General features: G+C 43.3%; 1 protein-coding gene across 1 annotated transcript in view; it reads left to right on the forward strand.

Annotated features, from left to right (window-relative positions):
* Window positions 1–1,586: 1,586 nt before the first annotated feature.
* BBS12 (Bardet-Biedl syndrome 12) overlaps window positions 1,587–17,805 on the forward strand; it is a gene marked incomplete at its 3' end in the record, with an annotated part of 37,532 nt that continues 21,313 nt past the window's right edge. Inside the window, exon 1 of the mRNA XM_082315288.1 lies at window positions 1,587–1,599. The remainder of the gene's footprint in view (window positions 1,600–17,805) is intronic.

The raw sequence follows: 17,805 nt of genomic DNA on the forward strand, positions 1-17,805 counted from the left end.
GTTTCTGTTTCAAACAGATGAATTTTCTTTGCCTTAAAACAGGCTTTTTTGTACAACTCTGCCTCATTGATTCTCCACTCCTTCCTAAATCTCAGACAGAAAATGCCTCTTCCTGTCCCCAGACTTGTTTTTCTCTTCTGCTGCGACTGATTTAGCTGGTTATTATTCTGCGCTTCCAACATTGCTCAAAAGATGTTGCGGAAAACAAAGTTGTATTGTATTGAAACAGAAAACAATTTCAGAATGGGATGAATCACCCTTTCTTCAACCCCCAGCTAAAAATAAAAAAAAAGATGATTCACTGTAGAAAGTCTATATGAGGTCTCTCAAATTCAGTTCTGGTTTATTATCTGTGAGGCCGTTCTGTGCTTGTCATTCGGGCAATGTGGTATCATTTTACTTGAAATTGATTCATTCTGGGAGATGACTTTATTTTGTTGGTAAATTTGAAGGCTCTTTTTCCTTATTTCATGAAGCATTTGAAGCATATCTTGTATTTCAGACTATAGAGTATTTTGGAAATTTTAAGTAAATATATAACAAAACATAACAAGAAGTATAATAAAAATACAGCACACAAAGCCAATGAAAGGCAGTGCTTTTTTATGCAACACACAATCAAGCAGTGGAAGTTTTTGCTTCAGTATCACCAAGGGCAAGACCTTTGTGAGATTCAGAATAATTAGGCACACTGATAACATCATCTATAGTTAAATTACAGAAAACAGATAAAAAGAAAACATCGAAACTGGGGGACAGTGATGCCTGCGGTGTGTTCCTTAGGATGCAGAAGCAGTGCCCGGTGCCGTGGGCTGCCAGCGTTCCCTCGGCCAGGCGCTGGGGCTGGTTTTCAGTCCCCTCAAGCTGGATCGAGCCTTGCAGTTCCCTTGGCCTGGGCAAAGGCTGCGACTGCCTCTGCAGCCTCTGTAACGCCGTTCCTCAGCAAGCAGGATCGATGCCTGGGTGTGGTGGGCCGTTGGCTGACTTGCAGTATGTTGGGGCTTTGAGGGACAGAAATCCCCCTACCTGCACCAAAATTCCTGGCCCTGTTGGTCAAATCAGACCAAAAGTCTGGCCCAGCATGAAGTTTGTGTTTCCATCTCTATATGGTGAGCAGGGTGAGTAATCTATGTGAAAGTGTATGTTGTTCACATGAGCTTTCTACTTTTATGTTATCACACCATCCCCAAAGAGGAGGACCACAAAACAGCTTTGGTGGAGGTCGAGCTGTGTGCTTTAGTTGCAGGAGCACTCTGGAGGCCCAGCAGCTCTTTTGGGGACTGGGGGGATTGGGTGTGTTTTGAGGATTGGTCAGGGAGGGTAAGGGAAGCTCCTGAAGCTCACAACAAATTGCACTGGATTTAAATAAACAACTTTAGGTGCAGCATTGAAATACTGTTTATTTTGCATTTCCCAACAGGCTTTTTTCAAAATTATTCCAGAAAAGACTGTGAAGTAACCAAGCGTTGCTACACAGGCGAGAGCAAAGGAGCTGAGAAGCGGCACATGCCTCCTCCTGAGCCCCGCCGCAGCAGCGTTCCTGCAGACTCGACCCCGAGCACAGCAGGCAGCTCCTCTGCCAGCCCCTGGCTCCTGCAGGTCAGTGCGGCAGCGGGTGACTAGAGGAGGAAGTGGGATTAAGAAGGTGACAAAAGTTAGTGAAGTGAGAACTGCCACAAAGCCCTATCACAAACGAGGTGTGATATTCATGGCAGTGCTGACATGCGTGCTGTGAGCTGAAGAAAAAAGGGTGCAGGAGGTCAAATGGCCCAGCTCTGTGACTCTTCTTTGCTGAGGGCTGTCTGGAGTAGAAATCAAACTGCTGCATGGTGAAAGCTTTTTATGAATTACTTTTGATTAATACTTGCAAAGCTGGTGGGAGGGGAAAATATGAAGAGGAGCGCGGAGTGTGGCCAGAAGCGCTGCTGCTGACAGGACGCTTTCCCTGTTGGCAGAGGCACAACGGCAGCAATGCTGTACAAAGATCTGCATGTGCACATAGACCATGCACGTTGGCAGTTTCCCCAGATAGACTTTGTTAGGATTGCCAACCAATCAAACTGCCTCTTAACCGAATTTTCACAATCTACACACTTTATTAGAGCTACTTTTGACGTACCTATCAACCAGATTTACTGTAAGGTAGCAAAAGTGGTAGACATGATTTGTTTATGATTTATTTAGAAATTACTTCATATGAGTTAACTAGTGTGCTTTGTTCTGGGGAATTTGCTTTCCCAAGACATTCGTCCTATGCTTTTCCAAGACATTTCCCCATTCATGTGGGGAAAAATGAAAATCCCTCATCCATTACTGAAGTTCAAGCTGAATATATCACAGAGAGAAAGTAAGATATATATTTTTCATGCCTTTGGTGTATTCTGTGAGATGTCACACTAGTAAACAACTATTTCTTAGGGGAAGAAATGGAAGTCTTGGTCCCACTTCAGAATGTAATGCTCGTCCAAATGCTTTTGCTGGGCTTAAGTGTAAGAAAGTGAATTTTAATTGTGAGCATTGCTCAGAGCATGGTCAGCTTGCAAAGGACGTAAGTTACTTCCAGAGAAAGTCGGGACTGTTGGGAAGACAAAATACTGGATGTTGTTTGGTGCTTCACAGATATCCTAGTTTTGCAATGAAGAAGTGCAGCACAGTCAGGCGAGTGTTTGCAGTTACAACACTTAGCTGAGCTGTGATAGCTGGGTGCGTGAACGCTCCTGGTTCTATTCAGTGCTAAATGAGTTGGGTAGCTTCAGCAGCGCACCAAGGTACTGTTTCTCAGCTGGCGAGTGCTTGCTGTCGTCGTCTTCCTCTCTGCTCTTTGCCAGCTCTTAAAGGATTGGATGTCTGGTTAGATCTGCTGTGACCATTTTCATACTTAGCTAATGCTGAATTGGTAAAGCCTAGTGAGGCATAATAATGCGTTAAACATCTTGAATTATACTGCATGTGTTCCTTCGGTGCCATGTCAGTCAGTTCTCTTGCGGCGATGGCTGAGGTTGGTGTATCAGATGGGCAATCTGGCTTGCTGAGAAAGGCTGTGTCAAAGCCGACATTTCTGTCTTGGAACTGCCACCTCCGGCTTCCCAGGAAAGGCACTATTTCTGTTTGGGTAGTTGCTGGTATTGAATCTTAGTATCAGCTATGACCGTTCTCCAAATACTGCAGCCACGTTTTCAAACTTCAGCTTTCCAAGCAATTTTGTACGTCTGTCTGCTGTGCCAGTACTTAGTGGTGGTCTAAGCCAAATGTCTTTGTGCTACCGGTGGAGTGATTTTTTCAAAGCACTGTTATATAATGGCATGACTACTCAGCGATGGGCAACAGAGCCCAGAAAAAAAGATGCTAAGATGAGCTTAGACAGCAAATTTTAGATTTAGTGTAGTATTTACTACACTGTAGGGCAGCAAAACTGGTGTATAAGATTTGTCACACACAAGAGAGAACTACTGTGCTTTGTTCTGGGGAACTTGCTCTCGGATTGGAGTTGCGGGGAGTTCAAAACCAGCAAGAGCATCAAGAATTATTCAGCCTGACAAGAACTAGGGGGAGATCCGATAGAGGCTTCCACCCAGCTTCAGTCAGGCTGACAAGATACAGCTTCCCTTTACAAACCTGGATTCGCTTATACCCATAGGTCACCACAGCTACAGCAACATGACTACGGCAGTTTCTACCAGGGTGCTAGCAGTTCCTTTCACGTGCACGTCGGTGCCCCTTTCCTCAGTGACAGGAAACCTGGGAATATCCAGAAACTGTTAGTAAACAACTCTGTGTCTACAAGTGTCAAAACCTGCACCTTCAGAAACCCCGCTGGGGTTTGTGGTCACAGACGCTCGCACCTGGGCATATACTGGTGTCAATTTGCTCACTGTCAGTGTTTTCGAAACACAAACATCAGTGTGCAAACTTGGGCTGCTTTGTGGCTAAAGGGAACATGGGGACATTCACACATCCTTTTCATGGGTGCCCAGGTAGTTTCTTTTGCTTAGAAATGTACCCCTTTAACATCAAATGGTGAATAAGATACGACCAAACCTGAATGTTGTAAGAATATTAAGCACGTAAACGGCAATAAGGCAGTGTTTTAAAAAGAACTGTTAACGAACAAGGCAGCATAATAAGGGATTTAAAGATACCTTGTTTTAATGAAGTGAAATGCAAAAATGTAGGCTGATCTTCTGTCACTTCTACTGCTTTGCCTTACATTTTGCAATCCCATACATAAATAGCGGTATACTTTTATTCTAACACCAATTTGCTCACAGATTTGAATTTCTGAGGATAAAATTTGCACCTCAATATATAGACAGATGTTTTGTAGATTTGGCCTTAATTCTGGGCAAAGACAAACTTGTCTACCAAAGCAGCATTCAGCCACCTGAGAGTTTTCCAGCGGCAGGTAATTCTCAGATACTGAAAAACTTGACAGACATCAAAGGTTCCCATTCAAGATGGCCTTTAAAATGATATTGTCTATCTACTGCAAATGTTTGCTTCCTGAACACTTTGTCAATAGTGTTTGCTTAGGTATTATTTCTGCAACTGGAAATGGCATAAGAAGGGTTTTTACTTGGTTGCCGTTGTAGAAAGTTAAGCTTCACTAAGCAGAATAGGACTCAGATATTCCCTGCAGTTCTCAATTGAATTAAATAAAGCTACTTAACGTCAATGCATGTGAAGTTAATTTAAATTTACATTTCTGTGAATTTAAGGCCTAGTAACCTAAAATAAAGAATTTTACACATACCAAGTAAAAGGAATAGCAGCACTCACCATACAGTTTGGAAAGGTTCCCTGTTCTGTAGCATAACCACATGAATCCCTTTCCTTTGCACACATAATCAGGCTTAGGGTAGAAACTTTGATTTCAGACTAATTACTTCCACTAAGAACTTTGGAGTACTTAAATTTGTAACTTGATCTTTGTAGCTTGCCATGCTTTTGCTGTTCATATTACATGGAGTTTTACTTTAGTATTTGTTCTTACAGATCTGCCCATTGCTCCAAATCATGCCTAAGTCACTTGCTGTAGCAATGACAAAAATTTCTGCGATTAGTTTTGGTACTTGGTGTTTAAGCGGTTGGACAAACTATCAGAAAACATTTGCGTGTGTTTTGTATACACAGTAATAAAAATGAGAGGGATGGTAGAAGGTTTATGCCAGACCAACGCCAGCCATGTTATATGCCCTAAGGAATGACCCAAACAATGGGATAGGTTCATAAATACAGCAAAAAACTGTTGAAGAAAAATTACTTTATCCACATACTCATGGAGTAACATTATAACATGGCCAATCTTACCAAGTTTCACAATGAATAGTAAGTGGGAACTGAAAAAACCAAGCTGTTGCCCAAACATTGTTACCGTAAATGTAAAGGAAAAGAAACACTGTAGGTGGGGATAATAGTTCTGAGCCATTCCTTTGGTGTCTTATATGTAACTGTCCCAAAAAACCCCAATAGGACTTCACCGTCAGAAATCTCCCGTTCTGCAGACTGCCTGTCTGTTCTTGCCTTGTTGGCCACAACCCCTGAGCACTTCTGACGACAAAAAAAAAAGTAATATCATTTTACGTATTTCACATTTCCACTTCTGTTCAGTGATCTTTTTTCCTTCTGTCTGCGGTTGTTTAACCTTGATCCAGTCATTCAGGTGAGAACAGAGAAAAGCGGAAACAAGTCTATGTTTTTTTCCCCCTGCATGTCGAGACACAGCACGGCTACCATCTCAGCATGGTCAGAGATGGACTCAGTGGCCTTGAAGCTAAAGTGTTCTTTAAAAACAAAACAATATTTTGATTATGGCTCAGTGATATTTAATTTTTTTCAGCCAAAAGCAATTATTTTACCAACTGGCTGCTGAAAATAGTGACTGTTGAGTTTTCCCCCGGGTATGGCTTTTGAACCACAGAGAAGATTGTGGGGAAGCACCATTCAGGTGCCAAGCTCCAGAAGCTACGGTGCAGCCAACGATTAGCCCTACCTTTTGCAAAATCTTCCTTTGCATGTGGTACGTTACGCATGTTTAGGCCTTCTGATTTGCAAGCTGTTCAGCTGCAACAAAAATTTCAGTGGAGCAGGGAGCAGAGAAGTATGCTTTGGGATAAAAGCCAAGCTGATGTTGCCGGCCTGCGAGCTGGCTGCATTGCACTGGCAGCTACAAATTAGGTGACTCAGTCCTGTGCGGTCACAGTCCGTCAGAAAATAGCAATGTTTGTGGTGCACGGGGTGGTGTGGCTGGTCCCATCCTATTCAGCAGATCAGTGTTTAAACTGACCGCTGCACTTTTCCTTTCCCTGGTGCAACACCCAGACCAGCCTGCTGAACTTTTGAATATCCAAGTATGATGGTGGTATTTGAGCCAGTGCTTTCAAAAGTAAGTCTTGGAAATTGTGTGTGAAAATTGCCCGCTCCATTTAGACGCCTAAGTAAAGTGCCTACCTTCAGAAACACAGTTCTGAAAACCCCGGACTTTATCATTAGTGACATTTTGTTGAGATCTGTTATCTGTGTGGTTCCACAAGTGACCTAGAATAAGAAGAGCAGAATTCTTGTTCTTACAAATGGAAAAATTTGCCCTTTAGGGAGTACTCCACCACGCAGAAATATTCAGGCACGTACAGGGTGGCCATTCGCCTTTGCTTCGACTGTCATTTCATAGGATGCTCTTTCTAAGCAGTAGTGGAATTGCCCAGTGGCAATCGACGAGCTGCAAAAGCAGCTGGAGATGATTCAGGATAGTTTTGTTCTCAGTGTTACCGTCCCGGGGCGACCAGGGTTGCGGAGAATAAATACACTGCAGCACAAGTCTGCAGCAGGGCAGCAGAGCAGGGGGAATTCGTGGCACACCACAGCATTTGTAGTGACTGCTGCAGGCCACAGCCACAGCGTGGATTGAGGTTGCCCTCGGACTTTTCAGTGATTTCTTTTAGCGTATCTGCAGCCAAAGAATCATCTGTCTGGCTTTATTTTAGCTTTACTTCAGAGGAGCCAAAGCAGATTTCCTTATGTTAGCTGCAGCAGGGTGCAAAGGCTTGAGACAGGGTTCATGCTTAATGTCTGGGAGTGGCATACAGGTCCCGGGTGCTTAGCACTGTCAGGGGACTTGTGCGAGCAGCTAAGGATGTCAGACGGGTTTTGGCTGTGTATTTCTACTGTTTGGTGTTGCACAGAGTCTGGCTGCATATTTGTATCAATCGGGAGTCATGAAGCATGAAAATACTATACAACCATTTGCTTTTATTGGTGTTATTATAAATACACCACCCCAAAGACTCTAATTCTGGGTGCTAGCTTATAGGAAAACTAGACCCTGCCTAATCTGCACTAGAATTTCACTTTGAGTTAGTCAGCTCCAAATAAGAATACTTATTTTTTCAGAGGTAAGCCAAGGAAAGCCAAGAGCAGAAGGTATAGCTCTTACCAGGAGGAGCAGTATCTTTGAAATTACTGGTTGCGGAGGGGTGTTATAGGACTCAGTCCATACGTTGAAGCGTTGGTCAAAGTTGGTCTTTAATTTGGATGTATCTTTAGGTACAACCTTGCAGTTTCCCAAACATAATCCTTGTCTGATTGAATAATGAAAGGGAAAATGCTTTGCTGAAAGGGCATGTGAGAGGCAGAGCAATGTCTAATACTTAATCTGGACAAAGTTACATTAGGAAAAGAAAAACTTACAGGAGACTATGAACTATTTTTCCTATCAGAAATATGCAGAAAGAATTGCCCTGCTAGGCAAAGTCTGTCTATACATCCTAGAAGTTCAATATTTAGAAGAACTTCTTCAAGATCTTCTTTTTCTCTTTTGGCAACCTACCCAAGAAAGAATAAAAACGGATAAACTATATGGGGACCCATCACTCTTAATCCAGAATACACCTGCCTGCACATGGAGTTATTCAGAAAGATCTGCTCTTCAGCAGATCCAGATTCTACCCTTAGAAACACATAGCAGGAACATCAGCTTAAACAAGAGCTAGTCTTCCAAAACTAAACAGACACTATTCTGTAGTCTTACCTTTTTAGTGTGCATTCTCCCTCCGAATTACTCATCCATAAAAATGCAAATGTCAGTACTGAAATGATAGCTGTGCGAGGGAAAAAAATAATGATTAAACCATTTGCCTCTGTCAATGGCTTGAAGACAAAAGCCCATATCTGCAGTTCTGCATTTCTTTGGTATAGGAAGCAAAGAGGTCTGCAAAGAGGCTTCTTAAAATAAAAAAAAATTTAGCCTAACCGCTGGTTCCGCCTGTGCATTAGTACTTCTGTTGGCTTGTGGGGGCTTCTCTTACTCAGAACTGAACTGAGACTGACAGTACCATTTGTTTACTACATATCTGATCAACCACATATAACCTTTGCCAAAGCAAATAAAATTAGAAAGAAAAGAGCAATGCATTCATTAGGATAGGAACATAATTTTTAAGGATTAGTTTAGATTAAAAACATACACAGGTCATAAGCACACGTGTTACTGGAATGAAGTTTTGCAGAAACCAGAAGACACTTGCTTTTTCAAGGGAAAGATTGCTAAAAGGAATGCATGATATCACACTGAAAAAGATGATATGAAAAGAAAATAAAGAATATCAGTACAAGATATAAACTCAGAAGTCTCCAGCTACAGATCAGGTACTTTACTGCTTAAAAAGACTGTCCTTGATTCCTCTAAATTAAAATTTGCAATGTTGGGCTTCAGAGTTCCTGAAATTTGCATGACATGGAAGATGTGCAGCTGAGGGCTTATATCCTATCAAATGAAAGGAGTTAATAGTCAAAGACCACCTGAGAAAACCTGGCATCATCCTCAGGGAATATTTTTCCTCAAAGCCTTATGCCTGCTTTGGAGTGAATTACTCTAAACAAAAAAGTAAGGGGTTTGCTTTTGGGGGAAGAAGAGGCATGCGATTTTTTTGGGTGTGTTGCTCTGGAGTGTGGATTGCAGCCAGCGCAGGTTGAAATGCCCACCGTTACTTCTGCCCAGCACTTTGTTTGCCGCTCATGCTGGCAGAAGTTTTTATGTCAGGCAGCAGAGTGATTATCACTATTATTAAACTGCACTTGCAATAATTGATCAATTTCCGAGAATAAGAATATATATATATGTATTTTATATTTATATATGTATTTTAATCGTTACAGCTCTTTCACTGAGAGCCTCTAACAGTTCCAACCTCTGGAACAACGTTGTCATGCTTGTCTGCACACCCATACCAGTGTCACAAAAACACCTTCCTCAAATGAAGCCAGGTAACAAACCCTGAGCATCTTGCTGGTGGGGTCTTTCTAGAGGTTAACAGCGAAATTGCCCAAAGCACCTGCCCCTGAGGATGCTGTGGCTGAAGGTAGCATGGCCAACAAGCGCTTCCTGATCAGGGGAAGCCAGCTGTGCCTTCAGGATGGAAATTAAGACTTTCTCCTGATATCCCTGTACTAACCTTTTCCTTGATTTCCCTAACAGAGAAAGTGGTGGTGTTAGAGGAATACAGATCCTGAGAGGGAGAAGGCTGAAGGAGAGACATGTTGGGTTAGGCAAGGGGGGGCTGGACAGGCGAGGGAGCTGGCAGGGCTCTGGGGTGGTGTGACCAGAAGAGGACAGGAGGCATCTGTGCTGTGGGGCAGGGGTGGCATGGCAAGGCAGAGCGGTGTGTCCATCCCTCCCGAGGCAGGTCCACACGGAGGGTGAAAACCTTTGGGCTTTCAAGTCAGACACTATCTCAAGGGACAGAGGCCAGTGCTGGGGCTGTCCATATCCCAGCTACCCTGGCCACGGAGAGCAGGCGTCCACCTGATTTCTGAGTGGGGGATGCAGGCTTCCCTTTTGTTTTAACTGTTAGAAATCAAATAAATCAACTTTTACCTTGCCTCAAAAGACGTGGTGGTAGAAGCCTGTTCAGAGTTCAAAATTCTGTGTTCAAAGTTAAGAAATTCCCTGACAACTTTACAACTCCTTTCTGCACGACAATGGTGTGTTTATGTCCTTTCCACCCACCTTTGCTTTTTAAGGCTGTGGCTATGGCTTGCACTTTGAGAAAAGCCTTTACAAGTCCCCAAAAGTTTGAAAACCATGAGTCAGACTCCCTCAAAAGAGTGGGGAGGGGGATTTTTTTTTTTAATCTATATAACACTCAGTTGATGCCTTTTATCTGTGTGTGTGCATAAGACAGTACAGTGTTAATTTTTTGGCCTCTGGGTAGGGGATATTTGTCGGTTTGATGGTGTGGAGCTTTCAGTGGCTCCCTACATTACCACACCTGAAGTCAGGCTGTGTCCTCTCACCTGTCCCTCATCCCAGCAATTAATCCTGCCCCTGATTTGATTATCCTCCACTGACGTCCCCTAACAAGGCATTTATAGAAGCCATTTTGCCTATCTAGGCTCCTAGCCTTCACCTCACTGGCTGCGTGCAATGCCTAGCAAGCTGAAAAGACTGAGATTTTTGCAGTGCAGAGCCAGAATTTGTGCATTTTCTAGATGCTCAACTCAGAATCCCTGGGGCCTCGATGAGAAGGTGAGCGCTAGCAGCTGTCAGGAAGTTGTGCCTCATGTTAGGTATTGGCACAAAATACTAAATACTCACAAAGATTAGGCTCTCAACATGTGAAATTCACTGATTTTCTTGATTGTATTGCCTGTACTTTCTCCTTGGGCTTCTTGTTATGAGTAAAGTAGGGAAACGGTGCAATGTTGCTTTTCAGCTGTTTGAAAGTAAACATGTTTGTGTTTGTAAGGAACGAGGAGTTTTAGATGAGTATACCACATCAAAGAATGTGGATTTTTTTTTTTTTTTTACAAGGACTTATGCTGGATTTACATGGTGTACAAAATAATGTGAAGAATAAGAAAGATCAATTAATTGAGTATTTTTTCTGTCAGTAGCAAGAATCCTATGGAAAAATCTGCAAGGTCATGTAATTAAAAACTAATAATGGAGCTCAGCAACAGACTGAACTAAGGTTGAGCAAGCAAATATAGCTATTGCTCTTCTTAACTATGAAAGTTTGGCTTTGCAAGTGTACTACCTTTTCCTGGCAATTTTCTGTGCCTCCAAAGAGCTGTTGACTCTGTTGAAGACAGGAGATTAATTAGTCATGTCACTGTTGGATTCAGAAATTTGCTTGAGATTCCAGTTTTATTCCAAAAGTGAAATGGCATTCTCTTGCGTAAAACCTATGATATTGAATCATAGCATAATGAGATCTGTCAAAGTGGGAAGTATGTTATGGAAATCCTATACTTTTTCACCCATGCTCTTCACAGGGCCTGTTCCAAAATCTCCAACTTCTCCCAGCTCTTCCCCCATTTTTAATTATATTGTTCAACTTCTGCCATTCCTGTCAAAGAGTCTTAGAAATTTCATTTTGGGGTCCTTTGAACTGGCCAAAGTAAAATCTGAGACATTGCGCTGACCTCAGAGTCCTCCTAGGTCTGGGAGCTCTGAAACAAGAGTTGTCCTCTTTGAAGGCAGGAAAAAATTGTGCGTGCATGGCTTTCATCCATTGCAAAAACCAAAACCTCCAGGTACATCACCCAGTGTTGCTATAGAAATGCCTTTGTAATGAACCAGACAGATTCTGCTCACGTTGAAGCTGTTCTCCTCTGTACCTGGATTTTTCTTAACAAGCTGTCTGATGTGGAAGGACTAACCTAATTCACAGCAGAGCCACAGGCAGAGTTGTGGTGTATGCCTGTACAGTCTTCTCTTAAAAACCTCTTTTTCTGCATAAATCTCTCACTACTAATCTCTGTTTTCCTCCATCTTCCCATGGTTTTGTACCAGAACACATCTTGGTTTTAAAAGATAGAGATGAAGAGAAGGTGCTTGAAACAGTTTCACGGGGTTTCTATGTACAAAAGCATTTCTGAACCACTACAGTCCTTTGATTAAAATAGATCAATATCTGCCAAAAATAATCCCTCAGATGCATTTCCACAGTGACATAAAACAAGCAGCCACCTGTGACCAAATTGTGCAAGTGGTGCAAGCTGCATATAACCAACAGGATCCTGGTTTTCCTCATCTATTGCATTCTCAGTTATGCCATGGAAGTTGCATATGACAGCAAGTGCTATGATGTCATATAAATAAATCAGCCATTCATAAGCAGTTCTACAAATCATTGTTTTATCAGCCACTAAGTATCAGCAAAAGTTTATTTAAAAAAAGCATTGAGAACAATTAAAAAAAAAACTAATAGAGGAAGGGCATGCAGCCATAAGATGGTGTGATATGCCTCATTTTAGCACTGTGATTTTCATATTGTAATTAACATACCTTGTTTGGTCTGCTGTAGAAGGAATTATCAAGTGCTTCCATCTTTTGATCATTAGTAGTGAGAGACTGACTTAAATTAGAAAGGAAGTAAAGAGCATTGATGGAAAATTATCACTGAAAACCACATTGTCCTGTATGCCTGTGGATTTTACTCGGTAGCCGATGAGCTACTGAGTCACTAACGTCAGACCTCGGGCTGCAAAAGGACCGAAGCTGCGTGGCAGTGTTTAAAAGGTCAAATGGAAAGCTTGACAACTGATACCAGTTTACCACAGAAGTGTCCGTTGCTGGTCTGAGCCAACAGATCAGAGGATTGTGTGGAGTTTTATGCTCAGTCTTTAACGATACTCTAACCGAAAGCCCGCTCCCTGTCCCTTTCCTTTAATATGTGAAGATAAGCCTTTTATTGCACATGAGTGAAGCTGTCAGCTTCTTATAAATGAATAAAGCGTGCGTGTCGTTGGAGATGCTCAAGAAACGAGTTGAATAGTACCATACCTCTGCTTGCTGCCAGATCAAAAGCCAATCCCTGAAGTCGTATGGCTGCTGTTAGTTTCAGAAAAACATACTTTCTCCCTGTGCTTTGGCTTGGGCATATCTGAATTAACATGAATTTTCACATGAATTATCGTATCTCTGAAGCCACGGAGGATGTAGTATTCATTAGCTCCCATTTGGTGTTTCGGTCTCCTGACCAGAAAGCTTGTCACTCAGCTGAAGAGTAAGAAATGATAGCATGTGGCATAGCCAACCATCACTAGTCATTGTAAACACAAGGACTGAGTGACCGAAGGGAACTGTTTGTAATCCATTCCCAGGAAAATGGCTTCTGGAGGGGAAAAAATGGGGATGAATGTTATTTACAGAAACTGGTATTGGTTTGTGAATGATTCACAGATCCCTGGGATGAGGTGGGCAGATAATGTATTGGCAATTAGTAATTTTGCAGTTAAGATAGATCAACCCTCTGCTCTTACCCTGGAGATATCCAAAACGAGTTACACCCAACTGAACTCTGCTGAGCCCTGTTTTTACCTGGCTCATAGAATGGGAGAGGGCAATGTCTTGCCTTGCTAGCAGGAAAGCAGTTTTTCTCCTTCAGGCTGGCAGAGGGAGGTCTCTGTTGGGGAGCCCTTGGCTTCCAGACAGGGGATGAGCCCTTTCCAGATTTGTAAGTTGTCCAAGAGAAGCAGAGCGGAGCTAGGGCTAGCTGGACAAATGGGGAAATTATGTAAAATAATCTTAGGAGAAGCTATGAGCAAGAATTTCAGTCCTGGTCCTTGCTCTGAGAGATGGCTGGCGGCTTCCCCTGGGACTGGCCAGAGAGGCCTTGCTGGAAGAGATTGTCTTAACACAAAGCAGGGAGGAGGGGGGAAGATGCCAGCCATCTGGTTAAAGTAGATCAATATCTGCCAAAAATAATCCCTCAGAGGCATTTCCACAGCCACATAAAACAAGCAGCCACCTGTGACCAAATTGTGCAACACATCATGTGTTTAAAAATGGTTTATACCTTTGTGCCAGTCAGTTTCGGGTGTTGGAAGGGATCTGGATTCAGAACTTGCTCAAGTGACTGTGGCAGTTTCCCTCCTTTCACTTTAAGCTTTGGAGGAACTTCCTCCATCACTCTCTGGTGTATGCCTCTCGTTTGTGACTTTAAATGATCCTCTGTTGTGTTATTCTTCAGCTAAAGGTAAAAATTCATCCGAATCTCCTTTAGGATTCAGTTTTAACCTTTAAAAAGGAAATTAGCAAGAATGTCAGAGATATTGACCGTTAGGAGTCAGACTGAGGGTAAGCAGAACTTGTGCTTCTAAATCGTGTAGATGTTTTGTAACTACTCCTACCCAGTGGCCATGACTGTGACTTTTCCCTTTGGGCAGTTTTGAATGAGGGGAGCATGTGGAAGTACATCTTGAAGTAAATATTGTGTTATAAGAGCATGGACTCTGAAGAACAAGCATTATCTGCTCTGTTTGTTCAAGCAAACATAAAGATGAAGGTTAGACATGTATATAGTTCCCCTGTTCCTGCAGAGTAAGTGTATAAGGAAGGGGGAAACTGAAAAACACAGATGATTCTGGTGTCAATTCAGATTAACACCATTACCTGCCTTAGATCATAGTCCCCCAGGGTCATGCAGACATCCTTGTGTTGCATGAAATGGCTGTCCTGCTATGGATCCTGCCTTGCTCGGCTCAGCACTGGCCTCGGTGGCTTGTCTTTGCTTGGCTGCCCATCTGGCCATGGAAAGGTGCTTCAGTTCACCCATTTCTTGCCTAAGGCTAGGTATTAGATGAGGTTGCTTTGGACTCTTTTATGCAGATTTTCTTACCGAGAGCTTATTGCGTTACTCATTGCATGCATGACTGCCAAATCCTTTTCTTTAGCAATCCGGGGGGACACGCTGAGAATCAGCTGCAGCTCTTCCTTCTGTACAGCTTGTCCTGCAGGCAGCTGCAAGCAGTGGGTTTTGCCTGGGTGCGCACAGGTTGTGCTGATCTCAAACCAAGTTAAATCAAGTAGTTGGCTGAAGTACTGCAACAGCCTCAGGGGTTTCTGCAACATCAGTTTAGTAGTAGTTATAGCTGGTCATCTTGCATTGTAAGGGACACAGGTGAAAAAGCCCCCTGTGCCTTTGTATTACTTTACAAGAGAGTTTGTATTACTTTACAAGAAAAGCATGGTTCTTGAAATTGGTGCAAATCCATGTGTAGCAGAGGCGATGTGAAGCAGCTGATGGTGGAGGAGGAGGTGCAAAAAGAGCCAGGCTCACTGGGGGTGAGCTGAGCGCAGCGATGTGAACAGGCAGGGGATCTGCTGGCTTTGGCCAGGACAGCAAGCACCGAGTGAGGAGAAGCGAGCAGCACCCCATCAAGGCCTGTGTATTGCATGGCTTTGGGGAGCAGGGATGATTATTGAACAGCATTATGCCAAAGGCAATGAGGAAACTTTTAGGTGTGCATATGGTAGCAGGCTAGCAGAGAGACAGTAAGAGTAATCTGGTGCTGGGGAAGAGCTTTGCAGGAGCAACAGCAAAGCTGGCTGCGTGTTAGTGTGGATCTGTTCAGGGATATATGTGCACAGTCACAATTTAACAATCAGGTGAGCAAAGTGACCGTGACCGAGGAAGCAGGAGGAATCGGCAACCCCATTTCATGTCCCCCCTTTCTGCCTTGCAAAGGGCACGATAACTCCCTGATGTGATACTTCTCTGCAGTTTGCTGTAAGTTTTACACCCTAGTATATTAGGTATGAATTGTTGTTGCTGCTGTCTGCACCTCTTTCAGGCTCCCTGCTGGAGGCTGCATGGGCTTCCCAAGGCAGAGAAGGAGATTCGTGCCCTTCCTGTCCCACCTGCTAGGCTGTCATGCTTAGAAAAGGATCTTACGGTTCTCATGAGCGTGGCGTAGTGTCTCATGTTAGTCATAGCGCTGTGGTTACTGACAGCTCCCCACTGCTAAACCCAGGAAGGTACAGGAAGCATGGTGGAGTACGTGACCCAGCACAAGGCAATAAGAGGGCACCTTCAGTCCCTGGTGTTATAGCCACTGCAAATTCTTGCTAGGTCAGTTGTCATGCTGGCTGCTTCTAGTCCAAGGGATGATTAAGGCAGTATCTTGCTCAAGCTCAGCACAGCTAGCACGTCTTAGCATTTACCACTAGTCTGATGTTTGTGCGGCAGTCCACAGGTAGAGAAGGGGCTGGGAGGTCTGTGTTGTGACAAAACCAAATAGCAGAGGGTATATCAGAGTGTGCAGCGTACGGCCACCTTGGCCAGTCTGCAGAGAGGTGGAGCAAGATGGGTCACGCCTGGCTCAGCTTCCCCCTGCCTGGTGTGTTGGCTCCGCGGCAGCTACCTGGGTGTCTCCATACAGATTGCTCTGCTGTCCATCAAGGCGTGTCATACCGGACATGCTGCCAGATCCACGCTGGTTCCGTGTGGTTGCAAAGCCTTTGCTCGCTTTCCCAAGTGCCCCAGGAACCCAAACCTCTGAGCAGCCCCAGGCAAAAGCACCCAAATGTTTTTTTTTTATATCACAACAACTAATCTGCAAGTCGGTAATTTAGGAACGGCCCTGCCCAAAAGCACAGAAACTTAGTTTGGACCTCTGCAGACCTAGAGATCTGTACGGCTTTCTTTGCTTGGCCCATGCCTGAATCTGCTGGCTCTGCTCTGGAACTCCTCCAGTGTCTCCACACGTGCAGAACGGCTGATCTGCATCATGGATTAGTCACCCACAGGCAACTGAGAGCTGGCTGTACATGCTGTTTGATTATTAAAGCCCCAGCATCTTGCTTCTCTCTCAGACTTGCAACTTGGGTATCATCTTTGACTGGGACTACTCTGTATCCAGATAATGCTTAAATCTGGATGTGTGTATTCAGTAACGTAAAGGTTTTATTCAGAGCTAAACTTTATTCTTGTATCTCTGTTATTGCAGGATTCTTCTTGGCTTTCACATAATCCTTGCCTGCAACTGCAAAGCTAATTTTCCAAGCCTACCTCTCTGCTTAAATAATTTCTGTGATATCTCTCTGCTCTACTGTATTAGATGCAAGTAAAATGCCTGTCCATACGAGGCGAGCTGTGATCTATTCTCAGCCTCACGATCATCTCCCACTCGCTGTCGGTATGTTCCCTTCTGCCTCTTACTGACCTGTTCTCCAAGGCTCTGCCACCCTCCTGTTACGTATTTAAGAGTGCACGTTTTTTGGTATTTCCAAAGCATCCCAATTTCGGTCTTCTTCAGATGGCTTTGGGAAATGCCCCTTTTCTAAGAAATGACTAACAGAAGGATGTTAATGTTCCTTGGATTTCTGGCCAGTACTGCCTTATGTATTATCTGTTATCAGGTGTCTTCCACTGAGGTTGAAAGCTTTCTAGGGCATGGGGCTATTACTGTTCTGCTTGGATAGTCCCTAAAAATCTCATATGCAAATAATAAATAGTGGTAATTGCTAGGAACTCAGTGAGTGTTATCAGGTAAAATCTACTGAAGTTGATGTAATGTTTTTAATGGGACGGTGCCTTGAACAAGCCAATTTCTCAATGGAAACTGCTGAAATAAGTGTCAAACAATTTCATTTTTGTCAAAGACTTATGCCACCTTTTGAACTACGAAAGTTTCAGGATGGCAACAATGCCACAAAAATTACTGTCCTAGACTCCATTTTCCATTAAATACCTAGATTCAGTTTGAATCAGTGCTTCACTCTTAAAAACAAATTATTTTGTAGGTTAAAAGGAACTTATCTGCCACCTTTACATTTTCAGGTGGTATTCAAAAACCACTTTAAACTTTTGAACTCCAGGACAATGAGCCAGCAGCTCACATGCTATTCATTGATATAAATTCATTCTACCTCCAACCTGTAAAAGGAAATTCACCCCCGGAATGCAGCTCTAGATATTTAGAAATGTCCCAGGTGGTGGCCATGAAGTACCTGTAAACAACTACTTGGCCGTTGCTGTAAAATAGTTTGCCTGATATGATGGGGATATGATGAACCCAATGAAG

The sequence above is a fragment of the Platalea leucorodia genome (assembly GCF_965183815.1).
Source record: "Platalea leucorodia genome assembly, chromosome: 6".
Classification (NCBI taxonomy): domain Eukaryota; kingdom Metazoa; phylum Chordata; class Aves; order Pelecaniformes; family Threskiornithidae; genus Platalea; species Platalea leucorodia.